This window comes from Lepidochelys kempii, chromosome 4 (assembly GCF_965140285.1).
Source record: "Lepidochelys kempii isolate rLepKem1 chromosome 4, rLepKem1.hap1, whole genome shotgun sequence".
Taxonomy (NCBI): domain Eukaryota; kingdom Metazoa; phylum Chordata; order Testudines; family Cheloniidae; genus Lepidochelys; species Lepidochelys kempii.
Genome location: NC_136383.1, coordinates 62909255 through 62925851, shown reverse-complemented (window position 1 = coordinate 62925851; position 16597 = coordinate 62909255).

The following is a 16597-nucleotide window of genomic DNA, read 5'->3' as shown; positions in this document are numbered from 1 at the left end:
TGCCTCCAAGTTGCATTTGTCATCACTAATATATTTATAGGTTAATTTATTTCAAGTTTGTTAATATGCAGCTTTTGCTAGCAGAAGGTGTACATCAAAATATTGACACTAAGTAAGTAACTATAGGCTCAGTAGAATATTTTCATTATGATCTGATGGTGGCAGTAGCCACTATACAAATATTTTTACTTACCTCTTGGTCATAGGATGATTGACTTTGGAACTGCCTGAAGATATTTTTATCCTGGCTGAACACGCCATTGTTAATGGGAAAAAAATCTTGTTTTCCATCAGGGGAAGTCATCTGGATTATTCTAGCTCCTTTCCTCTTGCCCTCTATTTGTTTTGGGCTCAGACTCTTCAGACCGTCAACAATTGCTAAATGTATATAGTTGTTAAAAGTGTACAGAAGACATGCTGTATAAAGGCTGTTCAACTTACTGGTAGGAAGGCCAGGAGCCTTCACCAGTTCCTCACCAGTTCCTCTTGCTGCTCCGATTTCAGATTCCTCTGCCCAACTTCCCCAAGCAATAAGAGGTAGGGAAAGGGAAGCTGTGCTTCACCAAGCCAAAGGAAGGGTGGAGACTGGGAGCTACGCTCTACCGTAACTCCCTCTTACTTTAACTGTCACTTGATGTTACACTTACCTTCTTCTCCAATCTCTCTGTATTATGTCACCGCCATCTACTTACCACAGGTCTGCATTTAGTTTACGAACTCCTTGGGTTTTCAGTGTTGTGGTAGCCATGTTGGTCCCAGGATATCAGAGAGACAAAAATGGGGGAGGTAATATCTTTTACTGGACCAACTTCTGCTGGTAAAACAGAAGCTTTCATGCTATACAGAGCCAGATCCGAAGAAGAGCTCTGTGTAGCTCAAAAGCTAGTCTCTTTCACCAACAGAAAATGGTCTAATAAAAGATATTACCTCACCCACCTTGTCTCTCTAAACTTCTTGGGGACAGTACTGTCTAACTGTGTTGTGAGGCACCTGTTACACTCTGGATGTTTTAACATTAGTAATAATAAATGTATATACCATAGGAGACATGTAATTGCGTTTGCATGTTGCAGAAAATTAGTTGTGTGGATATCATCTGTTCTCACAAATAGCAAAGAATATTTGCTATACTTCCTGACTACTAAACTCAGATAAATTTATTCTTCAATCCTTTGTCAAGTTCATCCAAAGTCCAGATCGCTGAAGTCTGCACTTTTAGAGCATTCACTATTTCTGTTGACATTCACTGCGATTAAGTGAACAGCCTTCCCTAAAAGATGGCATTTCAAAAATTATTTTCTAAACTAAATGGAACAGCACATGAAGAGCCAGATTCATCTCTTTTTAGAAAACTAATTTGAAGTCCTCGATACCTCACATTAATCTTAATGGGCACATTTGTGCTGCAGCCTCTCTCAGAAGTCCTAATCTGAAATGATGAGCTATATTAGAAATACAAGGAAAACTCTATTACAGATATAAATAATACTCTGAAAGTATCCATTTCTTCCAGTCTACACCAACTTCCCAATTTTTTCTTCTGGATATCTGGCATATTACACATAACCTATTTATAATGGGTCCCTTCAAATAAGTGTTGATATTGGAAATAACCACACAGTTTCACTCTCACACCTATACACACACACTCCACCAGTTTTACATGCAAGTTCATTAGTTATTCCTTTGTATTGTTGATGAGTCCAAAGATCACTTTTCAAAGTCCTTCATTATCATGTAGATAGGAGTATGACCTTTACATAAGCCTAGCTCAGGAGAGAAAAATATTTTAAGAAGCATAAAGACAGAATACTCTTTATGGAAAAGTGCTCAACAGAATAGAGTTTAACAGAAAATAACCTTTAAAAGACTTTTTTTAAATCCTATAAAATTTAGTAGAGAATGATAGACCTGCTATGGAGTTCAATTAAATGGTTTTAAAGAACCTATAGTGAGGATATCACACGCAGTTCAATTCTATAGGAATTGAGTAATTTCTAAAGGACCTCATTATATTTCTATAGAACTGTTAACAAGGTGGCTGGCTTCTTCAGTTGGCTCAAACCATTAATAGTTGTTGGGACATTACAGGGAGATGCTGACAGATTCCTGCTGATTCAGTGTGGCTCATTAACCCCACCATGGATGTAAGGAAGATAGGGCATGGCTGTTTGTGCAGAGGTAACAGGGTCTAGGACATAGAAATCTCTGTATGGAAACCCTAGAAAACAGCCTTTGCCGGGAGTGGGGAGGGAGGGAAGAAGAGAGAGAACTGAGGCCGGAGTTAACTTTTATTTCATTTCAGTTACCAAAGTCCAGGAAACAGTTAAGTTTGGAGTAAATATAGTGTGAATATTCTCTTCAGAACAAGGCGAGAAATCCACCTGCTTACAAGAACTCTGTTGGTGACAAAAGGGGACAAATATCAATACATTTGCAGTAGGTGAACATTACCCCAAATACTTAGGGCAGAGTCTCTCTGTTATACTTTAAAAGCAAAAGCTAGTAACTAATCTTTTTAACATAAGATCTAGAAAACCTGTTTCAAAGTATTCAGGATTTTTTTTTAATTGTACATCTAAATGCTTTGGACCAGATTGAGAGAAACCTTTGCTTAGCCATGAAGCAGCAGAATGGTGCAGAAGAGCCTCTCCCCACCTTGTGTGGTCATGAAATGACCCCTCACAAAAGCAGAAATGACCAATGCTTGTGCTTCCAGGAACAGAACACCAAAAAAAGAGAGGGGAGGGCTAAAGTCATAACCCCATCCCACCCACTCCATACCAACCCACAGTATGAAAAGACCGGTGGATGCTAAACTTCTTGAACTGTTTAACTCATTTTAAATCAAACTAATTAATAGATTTGCTTGTACATTTGCAGAAAATTAGTTCTATACTCAAAGAGTAAATGCTGTAAGTTTGAGGAGGATGCACTGTATTCTTCATACATAAGAAGGAGAATCCCTGTTTTAAAGTGCAAAACAGAACTCAGCCTTTGCTATGGAACTACAACCAACACTTCCATAATATACCCAAAATATATAGGTTGTAGGCAGTATCTTGTCTAGCCATATCTGCTTTGCATGACAAAGGATCCTCACATGTGACTATCATGCATTTTAATGAGGCATCCTTTGCAAATTCTGTAAGTCTAATAAGCATGAATGCTAAAAGCAGCCACATTGTCAAGGTGCAATAAATGAACTGTACTAAACACTGTTTACTGGAATTGCTGTACTTATTATTCAATGTAATAAATATCACTATCACAGGGAACTCTGACTTGCATTATCTTTATGTGGTTATAATTCCTCGTTTATGCTAAAAATGACTAAAGTGTGGCCAAAATGATTATATTTTTCACCTTGACGGTCTACTGCTAGATAACAATGAATGTTTCTATTTAACAAAACAGATGTCGAGCATCCCAGGCTGCATTGTCTGTAGTGATATTCAGAAAAGTGGAGGAAAACGAAGGGTCAGGTTAAATGTACATTTTTCCCCGCAACAGAGTTCCTCTCCCTGCCCCCCCCCTTTTTTTTTAATGACCCCAAGGCTTTGGGTCAATCAATAGACATTTTGCTGTGAAGGAAACAAGACAAACATGGGTGCTCTGAAAGTTGCTTAGAGAATACTGAATACTTTTTGCTCTGATGCCACATAAGGCAATAACCTCAAAGGAGAGCCTCACAGTTGTACTTCCCAGCATAAGAGGAAGGAAATGGGTCAGTAGTGGTCATTCTTTTCATTCATAGATTCATAGATATTAAGGTCAGAAGGGACCATTATGATCATCTAGTCTGACCTCCTGCACAATGCAGGCCGCAGAATCTCACCCACCCACTCCTGCGATAAACCTTCTTCTTTAAGTTTCTCTCTAGTTCCTCTCCCCAATGAGCTAGTTCCTCTCCCCAGTGAATATTAGGGTTACTCATAGAGATTATGGGTTTTCTTCTCCCCCATCATCATTTTTCCAAATAATGGCAAATACCAACAAATATTTAGTTTAATTCAAAGATGGGACCAAGTCACCATGTGAAGTTCAGAACCCAAAATTCCCCCTAATTCAGGATTGCTTAAAATCTGGCTTTTTGCTTTGGGCCTATTTATATTTTAAATGTCTAATTTAAAATATGTTTCAAATAGAAATGGTTTTCTTTCCTCTCCAAATAAACCAATCCTTACACTGCTGACATGGTGACAAGTACTCAGAACTCTCACTAACATATTCACTGAGAGAATCCTACGTCAAACAATCCGTAATAACGCCCTCATTGACACATCTGCATTAACCTTTGGGATGCTATTACAGCATTGTGAAAACCCTTCTGTGTTAAATAGGAGCAGCAGTGCTCGGGTTAAACACATTGCTTCAACTTTTCCGCCTCAGAACATGATTTGTTTTATTTAGCAAGTTTCTCCACTTCCCACTGTTTAACAAGCACCCACCGCTACACAACTCTCATCTCCTTCTCCATTCCTGCTGTGTAAACTAAAGCAAAATACTGGGGAGTGGGGCAGGTTGGTCTAAAGTGTGAACGGTGTTTGTTAAGTTTTGTTAAAATTAAGATCAGCTGATACACAGAGTCAGACGTAACCAGGGGTAGGATTTTGAAGACGTGAATTTTACAAAAAGCCATAGTGGTAGTGGAGGGGGTTATTAAAAGTGAAATGGGTAACAACCTGGATAGTACCATACAAGTTGATGCACTAACCTACATCAGTGCAATATTATGACTGAGAATTTAAATCCACTTTAACATTTAAAAGTCAGGAAATACTAAAAGTTATGGTTCCCACAGCCATCATAACTCACGCTCCTTGCACACACCAATCATTTTGTATTACGTTCTGTTAAATTTATGTGCCATGTGGGTAAGTTACAGTGTTCTGGAAATAATTATTTTGAACTTCTTGACTAGGGCACATTAAGTCACATAACAGAGGGCCAGTAATGTGATACTTAACTACAAGCTTTACTGAGCAAGTCTGCACTGTGCGCGTCTACACAAAGTACTCTCTAAATTCAAAGTGTGGTCCTAACATGCACTGGGCTCAGTGAAAAACCTGAATGGCTTCTGTGGGCTTGTCTAACTAGGAAATGATATTGTGCTATTGTAACATGTTAACTAATATGACAGTAAATGTGTTAGCAGTCTGTTTAGACAAGAACTGTTGTGTTTCACATTGTGTCTCTAGCCTTGATTAACCCGGGGAGGGTGGGGAGAGGGGGAAGCAAAGCCTCCAATCTTCCCTCCTCAAACCCAGAGTACCACCTGGACTTGCACCAGTGGGGAAAAGAATATCCAGTAACTGGTAATACTGTACCATTCTTGACTTCCTCTATCTTCACCTGTGAATTGGTCTGTAGATGGCCTTCATTTATAACAACATCCTTGCCAAGTCATTGATTTCAACAGTTTCTTTACAAGTGCATTTGTTATCTCTCAAGTGCCAGCACTCATTAGTTTAGAAAAACTGCCCAGGGCAGACCAACCTTGCACAACGAGATTATGTTGTTTTTACAATGCTTTTATAAGCAAGCTGTGATATGGCTAGTACATGCAACAAAAGAATAATGTGCAGCTTCATGTGAAAGCAGTTACAGTAGTTCACTGCTACACCATGGAATACACCCTAATGCTGTGGTACTATATTCTATACAAAAAAATACGTTTAGATAATAAGAGATACACATTTTCTAGTTGCTCCTTTTTGCTAAACTATTATTTCAAGAAATGCCTTTTGGGAGAGGAAGAATTTCTTCATCCGTCAGTCATTCTGTTACAACATCTGGTGATGCCCTCACGGTTAATGTGCATTATAACTACCCACTGTTTACATGACTTGGCAGATAATTAGTGCAGTGTCATGGGAATATCTTCAGATTCCTATCCAGAATACTGACACAACCAAAAAGGAGATTTTCCTCAAAAAGTTTATCTATACTTGGATATGACATTGACAGTGTTGCCAAGACTCTCAATATTTGGTGGTTTTTTTAGTTTGATTCCAGCTGCTGGGGCTTTGTTACTTTAGAATCTCAGCTTTCTATAAAAAATATTTCTAGCCCCCCGTTGGTGTAGAGAAAAGCTTGAAAACATGCTAATACTTCAACAACAGAAGGGAAATAAAAAAGAACCCAACATTTATTTCTGTTTATATCTCATGATATTTAAGGCCCAAAGTATGATTTCTGAACTCTCAGGCTGGCAATACTTCATTGTGTTATACCCATGTTGATCAATATTTAACACATTAGCACTCCACGTGGAGAAGGACTTGTTTAAAATAATGTCAGCTGTTTCTAGCTCCTGAGAAAGAGAGGGAGGCCAGATGTGTTCCCCAGACTCCAAATTAAGGAACTAGAAGCTTCCACATCAACAGTTTTATTATAGGCCCATATAAACCCACTTCTGATAGAGCTGGGTGGAATTTTTTGACCAAAACGTCTTTGGCGAAAAATACAAATTCAATACCACCACCACATTTGGTCAGTATGTGTTAATTCCACCAAATTCTTTCCACTGAAAAAAATCTTTAAAAAAATACCAAAAAATCAAAACTGTTGGTGACATTTGCTAAACAAAATACTGAGAGCATGCTACAGAAATTAGTCCTCTTAATATGCAAGGTACAGTACTAAGACAGTAGTGATAGAGAATCAGACTGCATATGGAACACAAATGGCAGTAACACACAAAAATCTGAAGAAACGTTCAGCAAAGTGCACCAATTCTCAGAAAACAATATATATGATAATATAAAACTGAGGGAAATCAATTAAGTTATATCACATGGTCAGTGCACATCAGTCTAGGACAGACGTGGGCAAACTACGGCCCGCGGGACTGTCCTGCCTGGCCCTTGAGCTCCCAGACCAGGAGGCGAGCCCCCGGCCCCTCCCGCACAGCCTCAGCTCGACCATGCCATCGCGCTCTGGGCAGCAGGGCTGCGAGCTCCTGCCAGGCAGCGCGGCATGCTCTGGCCAGACCGTGTGGGCAGGGATGAAAGTAACTTAAAAGACTTACCAGTACTCCAGAGCCTGAGCAGGGGGGCACGGCCTCGACTGGAAGAGGTGGGGCCTTTAACTACCCGGGCCCTTTAAATCAAGATTTAAAGGCTCCTGGGCTCCGGCTGCAGCTGGGAGTCCCTGGGCCTTTAAATCACCCCTGGAGCTGGCAGCTGGGATCCCCAGAGCTCAGGGGCGATTTAAAGGGCCCCAGGCTCTGGCCATCGCTACCACAGCAGAGTTCCAGGCCCTTTAAATCACCCTCTGGAACCCTGCCACGGCTACCCCAGGGGCTCCAGCAGCGGGGCTCAGGTGGTGCTTTAAAGGGCCCAGGGCTCCAGCCACTGCTGGGAGCCTGGAGCCCTTTAAAGGGCCAGCCTGGGGAAGCCAGTCCGGTCTGGCACAGTGTACTGGCTCTTGAAGGTACACTGGACTGGATCGGCTTACTTTTACCTCCACGTGTGGGTGCCAGTCCTGCTGCTCTGAGCAGCATGGTAAGGGGGCGGGGAGTGGGGCATTGGATATGGGGCAGGAGGTCTCAGGGGGCAGTCAGGGGACAGGGAGGAGGGGGCAGTTGCATAGGGTGCAGGTTCTGGGGGAGAGGTCACGGGACACAATCAGGGGACAGGGAGCAGGGGGGGTTGGATGGGGGTGGGGTCCCGGGAGGGGCAGTAAGGATCAGGGGTCCTTGGAGGGGGCGGTAGGGGACAAGGAACAAGGAGGGTTGGATGGGTTGGGAGTTGTGAGGGGGGTAGTCAGGGGATGGGAAGTGGGAGAGGGCAGATAGGGGGCAGTGACCAGGCTGTTTGGGGAGGCGCAGCCTTCCCTACCTGGCCCTCCATACAATTTCAGAACCCCAGTGTGGCCCTCAGGCCAAAATGTTTGCCCACCCCGTCTAGGAGTTCAAAGTTGTATACATAAAGTTAAGCATCTCAATTCATATTTAAATACCTAGCATGACCTGATTTTCAGAGCAGGAGTGCTGGAACAATTTAATGGTGGGGGTGGTGAAAGCCATTGAACCAAACTGTAAACCCCGAATCTGATGGAAACCACTTCAAGTCAGGGGGTGCAGCAGCACCCCTAGTTCCAGCACCTATATTTCAGGTGCACCTATATTGCATCCACCGCATATACTTGAAGTCAGTGGAAGCTGAGTATTCAGCACCTCTGAAAATCAGATCACTCACTTATATTCAGACATCTGAATACAAGTGCTTAACTTTCAGCATCCAAGTTTAAAAAAAATTCAGCCATAATGCATGACACATTACTTCACGATGTCTCAGTGAGTGAGTGGCAGACTTTGGAACAGACCCCAAGAGTCAGCCTTCAAAGTCTCCTGCTGTAACCATTAGACAACACTTCTCAAGGGAGCTAATCAGTACTAAAGGAGCAGGATCAGAGTAGATCTGGAAAAAAAACAAAGCTAATGAGTGATTTATACAGTTTAATACAAACACATGTGATGTAATTAGCTGATTAAAAATGGCAAAATGGTGTTTTAATTGAGCTGGACATGAACAGGTAAAGGGACAAAGACATCAATTTAAGGATATTTTTAATCACAGCAAGAAAATGCACAGCAATATTCTGCTTACATAAGGATACAAAGGAAAAAAGGATGGATGATTCCAGAAAATCATTTCCATTGGAGAATGGGAAGGAAATGTTAGAGAGGCCTCTCAGAGACATTACAGAGAATCCTAATGATTTCAGTGGGTTTTGTATCAGGCCCCGAATGCCCAAGAGCCAGCTTGAATGTACAGGAGAAAAGTTTTGATCAGAGAAGGGCAAGGTCTTGAGATATTAAAAGTGGTAAACAGCCTTAGTGAAGGGTTTCTTTTCTATTTTCATTACCCCTCTTTGAATGGGTTTAATATGACACACAATACAAGACGAAGGATGATCTTATGGTTAAGACTCCGGAGTAGGACTCAGGAGACAAAGACTCATTACCTGATCACCACAAGTTTTCTAGCTGACCTTGACCAAGTGACAGGGTGAAATCCTACTCTCATCGACTTCAGAAGGGATAGAATTTCATCTCTGTGTGCCTCAATTGCCATCCACAAAATGGGGATAATACTTGTCTGCTTTGTCTATTTAGATTGTAAACTCTCTTACTGTGTGCACGTACAGTGCCTAGTACAAAGAAGCCCTGATGAGGTTCATGCCCCAAAGTACAACACAAATCAGCAGGTTGCTAATGTGCTAGTATAGAATTTGTCACAGTTCAGAGCAGCTGCACCTATATTTCCCCACTGGTGGCCCACCAAGGGCACCCACTCTCAGGCTTCCAGCTCCTCAACCGTCACCTGTTGTGAGAGGTACATTTGCATAACTTCCCTTTACAGATTTCCTGAGAAACCCACCTAACGTTGTCCCAAAAGGTCACACTTGTCTGGCATGTTGTTTAAAATAGTCCTTTTGTGAGTTGGTAAGTCATCCCTGAACTAGAGCCTGATTAAGCCACACACTGTGAATAGTCATTCTTGTGCTAGGCTCTAGCCAATCCACAAGCTGAGAGCTGGTCTGGTGACCCTCAGGACAGGTATATAAGCCTCACAGGAGAGACAGCAGTGCAGTTTGCTCAGTGTCACTTCACTGCTGCCTGACAGTGGTGAGAGACTCCACAGGCATTAGCTTGCTCCAGTCCTGCTCCTACTCCAGCCTTGTTCCCAGTCCTGCTCCAGCCCTGCCCTTGCTCCTGTCTAGCTCCCAACCCCAACTCTTGATTCCTGACTCTGGCTCCAACCTGTGGCTCTCGTTCCTGGCTAGGCTGCCATAGCACTGATCATTAGAGCCAACTGCCACTGCTCCAACCCTTAGGCCCAACCCTCCACCTCTTGGTTTCTGACACCTTCAAAGCTCATATCCCTTCCCAGGATTTACACTGGCCATATCTCCCCCCCTGCCCTCCCAAGAAGTTACATACAATCCCACAATATACAAACTTTGAATTTTTAATACAATGGACTCTAAAGCTATTTAAACTTAATTCAATAAGATCTCTAAAAGATATTGCAGGAAATTGCCATATCTGTCACAGGGTTGCCTAAATTAACATTCTCTGAGAGAACGGTGCTTCATCATATGTGTGCTGTGTACATTTGTGATTCTAAGAAAGATATATTAGGATTTGTTTAATGGCAAAAGGGATTGAGCACTAACTGGTCCCATACTGCAACATACTAAATGTCAAGGAAAAAGATTTGAAGGCAACAGTGGATCAGGAAAAAAAAAATCAAAGCCATGGCAGCTTTGAGAGGGCAAACAGAATACCTGGATGGATCAACAGAGGAATTACACAGATAATAATTGATGTGTGTAAATTGCTATGGTACAGACAGCAACAGAAGCTGCATCCACTAAGGTATTCAAAACAGAGTTAGACAAGCACTTGCAGGAAAAGATATTAGTATAAATACCAGCTAGCAATGTGGATGGACCTAAATGACACCCATGTCCTCCCACTTTGACAAAAATTCTTGCTATTACTGTGCAAAATATTGTACAAAGCAGCATCAAAAATATGTACTGTGGACTAGATCCAATATCATTAACTTTTAAGGTTAAACACCTTACCACTAATGTAATGTAAATTACATTAAACATTTAAAACAACCTTTCCAGGTTACTGCATTCATGAAGGTTAAACAACTGGAATTCAATATAAATTTTTAAACCCTGGAGAAGGGGGGTGGTTGGGAGACTTAAAAATGTCAGAGAGAGGAGCTGAAATCCTACAAACGTAAAAGTTTAGGACATTCAGACAGAATCTCAACTTCCACCAGCGTTCCTAAGCTCCTGCTTAATGAAGCAAAGAGATCCAGAATGTTATTGGTTAACGTGGTGTTGCAGCATTGGATTGCCACACCTTGTGGAATTGGGACATAATTACACAAGTGCTTTTTAAAGTAAGGGAAAGCCTTCAGACTTCACCAATAAACATTAGAGTAACATTGCAAGAATTTAGTTATGACAAATTCGCTTACTTCCATAGAATCACACAACCACCCACCCCTCCCCCACCACACCCCCACCCCTACCCACACATCATGCTCCTCTTTAAGAATGTAACTGAAATAAGGAAAACCCCTATGTAGGATTCAAATGTGTAAGCATCACCCTGTAGTGTGGGACAGAATATAAATTTGAAGCACAAATGACTTTCTGTGGGCCTGTCTCTAATTCTTAGTATATTACGTGAATGGTTGGTAAGAATTAATTTTGATTTACTTTGTATAGTTGAGGCAGAGAGATAGTCTCTGTGTTAATTGTAATACTTAATAAATTAAAAGATTATGATAATTATATTCAGTGAGGTAGAATGTTTTTCTTTTCAAAGCACAGGCAAGCATATTAAGATCCTAATGATTGTTTGAATGATACTTTGTGGTTATTATCCCCCTAAAAATGCTGCTAAAATGATTTCATTAATTTTTAATCTAAAAACACTTAATTCAGGATGTGAAAGGTTAGTTTTGAAATAAGGTCTGATACAAAGGGGATGGGAGGCACCCCGAGGAGCAGCAGATTGGCTCTGATCTTTCACAATCCAAGTGAGATGATGATGTTCTGCTATGGATGAAAGGGCTCATTATCTCAAAGATAATTGCCCAGATGCCACACCAGTGAGGTCACACTAAATAGGGTTGTGGTTTCCGAACCAGTGCTGGAGCTAATTAACACTTAACGCTATAGGCAGCCATTTTGTACAGACCTCCATGAAGATGAATAGGTTTTCCACCACGTCAGCTTTAACCATTTGCTCACCTTGCTTTTGCTGCTTAGTGAAAATATAGCTTGTACTTTAAAAAAAAGATAATCCTTTAGTCCTATTGTTACAAAGTTAAAATCTTTGTCGTTCAATCATACTGCCCCACTATCCTCCATTTTAGTTCCAAAGTTGCCTACATTTCACACTGATTTGGTCTCTCTCCTCCCTTTTACTGCTGAAAACTATTTACATCAGAAATGAAGAATCATAAAACTAAGGTTCTAGAAAGTTGTTTACACTAAAGGAAGGAATACCACAGCATTTTAAGTAAAGCTGAGGAAAAAATGTTCAGATTAAACTTTCTTGCTAAAAAATGCAGATTCAGATTGACCAAAGAATTTCACAAATTTGTGTCAAGTGTGCTGAATTATTTTGGGGGGAACAATTGAAAAAATGGAAATGTTTCGCTTTGATGTGAAACGTTTCAACTTTTTATTCAAAATTATTTTCATTTTGAATTTTACCTCAATTTCATTTTTAAAAAAACACTCAAATGAAACATTTCATTCTACCAAAAACAAGGGTATGTTGCTTTTTTTACTTTTTTGGTTTGCTAAATAAATTGAAAAAATTTCGTTTCAGGTTGACCCAAAAGTGATGATTATTTTATTTTGTTTTTATTTTTTCTGTATGGCCAGCAAACTGACAAATCAGTTATTAGCACAGCTCTAATTTTAAGTTTCATGCCTGAATACATTTTCTTGCCTCTCTCATTTTGGATTGTGTCACACACAATGTCTCACATTTGGACCTTGGCAATTGAGAGATCAGAATTCAATAGTCTACCACCATCGTGGTTGTAGACAGTGGTCACTATTTTGCCACCATTAAAACCACAATGGTATCTTAGTCCCTAATGCAGACCCCCACTGACTTAACTGGGGGCTCCCTGTGGGTGTATGTATCTGTTCATGTGCAGATCATTGCAGGATGAGCATATGTAAGATATATATATATAGATATATATAGATATAGATATATATATATATCATCATCAACTTAATTGAAACACCATTTTGTGATAGGGTGACAAGATGTCCCGATTTTATAGGGACAGTCCCGACATTTGGGGCTGTGTCTTATATAGGCTCCTATTACTTACACACACACACACACACTGAGTTTTCACACTTGCTGTCTGGTCACCCTATTTTGTGAATACTCAGCAAGGGGAAACCTCAGAAAATTTCAGTTTTCCACCTCCTCCTGTAAAAATAATTAGCACCTGACGCATACAAAGCTCTGCAAAAACACTGACCAATTAAGCTTCACCCTAAGGTAGGTAGGTGAATATAAAATATGGACAATATTTTAATTTGAGGAAGCAAGGCAGAGAGATGATGTAGTGTGCTCATGTTCACAGCATGTACACACCTGAGCAAACCTGCCACCTGAGGAGTGCACTCGTGAGCGCCTCAAAGGGGTCAAAAGTGCAGCTCTCCCTATAACCGACACTAGGGGTCTGCCAGGTTTGTTTGACCACTTATAGATGTCACCAGCCTTCACTGGATGGAAAAAGTCCAGGCGAAGGCAGTAAAAATGGGTAGTTATGACAGATCCAAAATAAAAATTTCAGGAATGATTGTAGGTACCAAGGGACCCCTCACTGAAGGCCTTCCATTGGGTAGAGTTTGCAATGCTGGCAAGGGAGTAAAGGCAACTATAACAGTGTTGGCAATAGAATTCTGCACATTAGTCCAGCCCTAGAGAGACTGCCAAGAATGAAATCATTTATCCCTGAAGAGAGAGTGTTCAGATGGGAGCCTTTTTGTGGTATATAACATTTGGAATGATATAGTGACCACTGTCAACCTTAACAATGGAATTCTAACTCGCGTGTCCTTCATACACATATACATAGAGCTAAATGTGTATTTGCCATTCCCATTTCTATCAGAGAATCCCAAGGTACTTTAAAAATACTAATTAATTCTCACATCACTCCTGTGAGGCAGATAAAAGTGAATGTCATCCTCATTTAGAGATGGAGAAATTGAGGCATGGAGAACATAAGAAGCTTGCCCAAGGTTACAGAAGAAGTCCCAAAATCACAGACCCAGAAATCATCCAATCACAGTCCTTACCCACTGTCATAAATATAAAGGGAAGGGTAAACCCCTTTGAAATCCCTCCTGGCCAGGGGAAAGCTCCTCTCACCTGTAAAGGGTTAAGAAGCTAAAGGTAACCTCGCTGGCACCTGAACAAAATGACCAATGAGGAGACAAGATACTTTCAAAAGCTGGGAGGAGGGAGAGAAACAAAGGGTCTGTGGGTCAGTCTATAGTCTGTCTTTGTCGGGGATAGACCAGGAATGGAGTCTTAGAACTTTTAGTAAGTAATCTAGCTAGGTATGTGTTAGATTATGATTTCTTTAAATGGCTGAGAAAAGAATTGTGCTGAATAGAATAACTATTTCTGTCTGTGTATCTTTTTTGTAACTTAAGGTTTTGCCTAGAGGGGTTCTCTATGTTTTTTAATCTAATTACCCTGCAAGATATCTACCATCCTGATTTTACAGGGGGGATTTCTTTATTTCTATTTACTTCTATTTTTATTAAAAGTCTTCTTGTAAGAAAACTGAATCCTTTTTCATTGTTCTCAGATCCAAGGGTTTGGGTCTGTGGTCACCTATGCAAATTGGTGAGGCTTTTTATCCAACATTTCCCAGGAAAGGGGGGGTGCAAGTGTTGGGAGGATTGTTCATTGTTCTTAAGATCCAAGGGTCTGGGTCTGTAGTCACCTAGGCAAATTGGTGAGGCTTTTTACCAAACCTTGTCCAGGAAGTGGTGTGCAGGGTTTTGGGAAGTATTTTGGGGGGAAAGACGCGTCCAAACAGCTCTTCCCCAGTAACCAGTATTAGTTTGGTGGTGGTAGCGGCCAGTCCAAGGACAACGGGTGGAATATTTTGTATCTTGGGGAAGTTTTGACCTAAGCTGGTAAAGATAAGCTTAGGAGGTTTTTCATGCAGGTCCCCACATCTGTACCCTAGAGTTCAGAGTGGGGGAGGAACCTTGACACCCACTACATCAATTTTTATGTTAAAAACACATTCTGTATAGTTGGGTTTCAGTACTTCTTGGGATGGGTGACCTGAAGACATCACATATGGGGCCTGAGGTAGACCTAAGAGGGTAAATTCTTAACTTACCTAAGGGCTGCTGAATTGCCTCCAGATCCAAGTGGTATTTGCCAATTCAATTTGTCAACCTATCTCTAATGAGAAGTTCAGTTCATTGGCAGAGTGGATTGCTTGCTTCTTAAATGTTAGAGAGAGTTTTTAAAAGCCTACTTTTAACAATTATATTTGCATTTTTACTGTAATATTCAAAATGTTTTAAAGGTTCACACAGCCTCCTTTTGAATAGAAATGAAGCCTGGGTTTTTAAAATGAGGGTATGTTATCGAAGCGAGGCAAGCGCCAAGCTTTCCATGTTTTAATGGTGTTATATCTGACATTACACCACTATAATCTAATATACTGTTATGGTGTGTCACAACAACACAAAAATCAGAGCAATCTGATTACAGATCAGCAGGGACACAAGCTCTGACAAGATCTGCTGTATACAAACAGGGGTAATGTATACTAGGAACTGAAAATGTCTGCAAGTCTATGCAGTTTGCTTGAAAATGGGAATGAAAGGCACCAATATATGTCTTTGTACAAGGTATTGAATAGAGCTCCACATATAAACACACACATACACACACACAGAGGAAATTGGTATATTAGAGGTTTATTATTAATGGATTGCTAGTGAGAGGTAGTAAGGCTGGACTCTCAGCAACAGGATGGATTTGAGACCAAATATTTGTAATGGAAACAATAGAATGATGGTATTTGTTACTCTATTTTTACATGATTATGGAGATGAGTGCCACATTACTGCAATGTTTGGAAACAACAAACAAATCTTAGCAATAAATGCATGCAAAAATCATTGCATGCAAACTAGAGCATAGTTACCTTCAGAAACCATTAGGTGTTAATTTCAAGAATGTGTGTAAAAAGGGTTGTCTAGAGGTTAGAGAGGGCATTTGGGATCCAGGAGTCTTAAATTGTAATCCTGGTTCTGCAATGCCTAACTGTAACACCTTGGACAATTCATTTAAATCACTCTCTGCTCTCATTTACATATGCATAATATGGATTTAAAAATATTTTTACCACACAGGTCTGTTATGAGGCTTGATTAAGCCTCCCTTAGATTGTGAGCATGGACTATCCTTTTGGATAACACGTAGCAGATACATGGTGCTACCGTGAATAAATATTAATTTTTAAATGCTTTGCAATTGTTCAACAAAAGGTTCTATGTAGGTGATGTGCACCTTGACAAAATTTCTTACGAGATTGGTGGTGAATTTGTACACCACTGGCCTCGTCTTGCCTTCTGTGGCCTATCTCCTGTTACTAACACAAAAACACCCCTTTCCCTCTCTGTACATCCACCAGGGGTGAAAGTAACTTAAGGGACTTAGTGGTACGCATGGCCAGGGTCCTGAGCAAGGGGGGCGGGGCCTCAGGCAGAAGGGGCGGAGCCTTTAATTCCCCAGGTCCTTTAAATTGCTGCCAGAGCCCCAGGGTAGCAGCAGTGATGTAAAGGGCCCAGTGCTCCGGCAGCGGCAGCCAGGAGCCCCAGGCCCTTTTAAATCGCCGCTGGAGCCCCATGGTAGTGATAGCTATAGCAGGAGACAGGAGTCCTGGGGCTCCAGCGGCGATTTAAAGGGCCAGGGGCTCTGACTGCTGCTGGGAGCCCAGGGCCCTTTTAAATTGCTGGCCTGGGGAAGCTGCTGGTA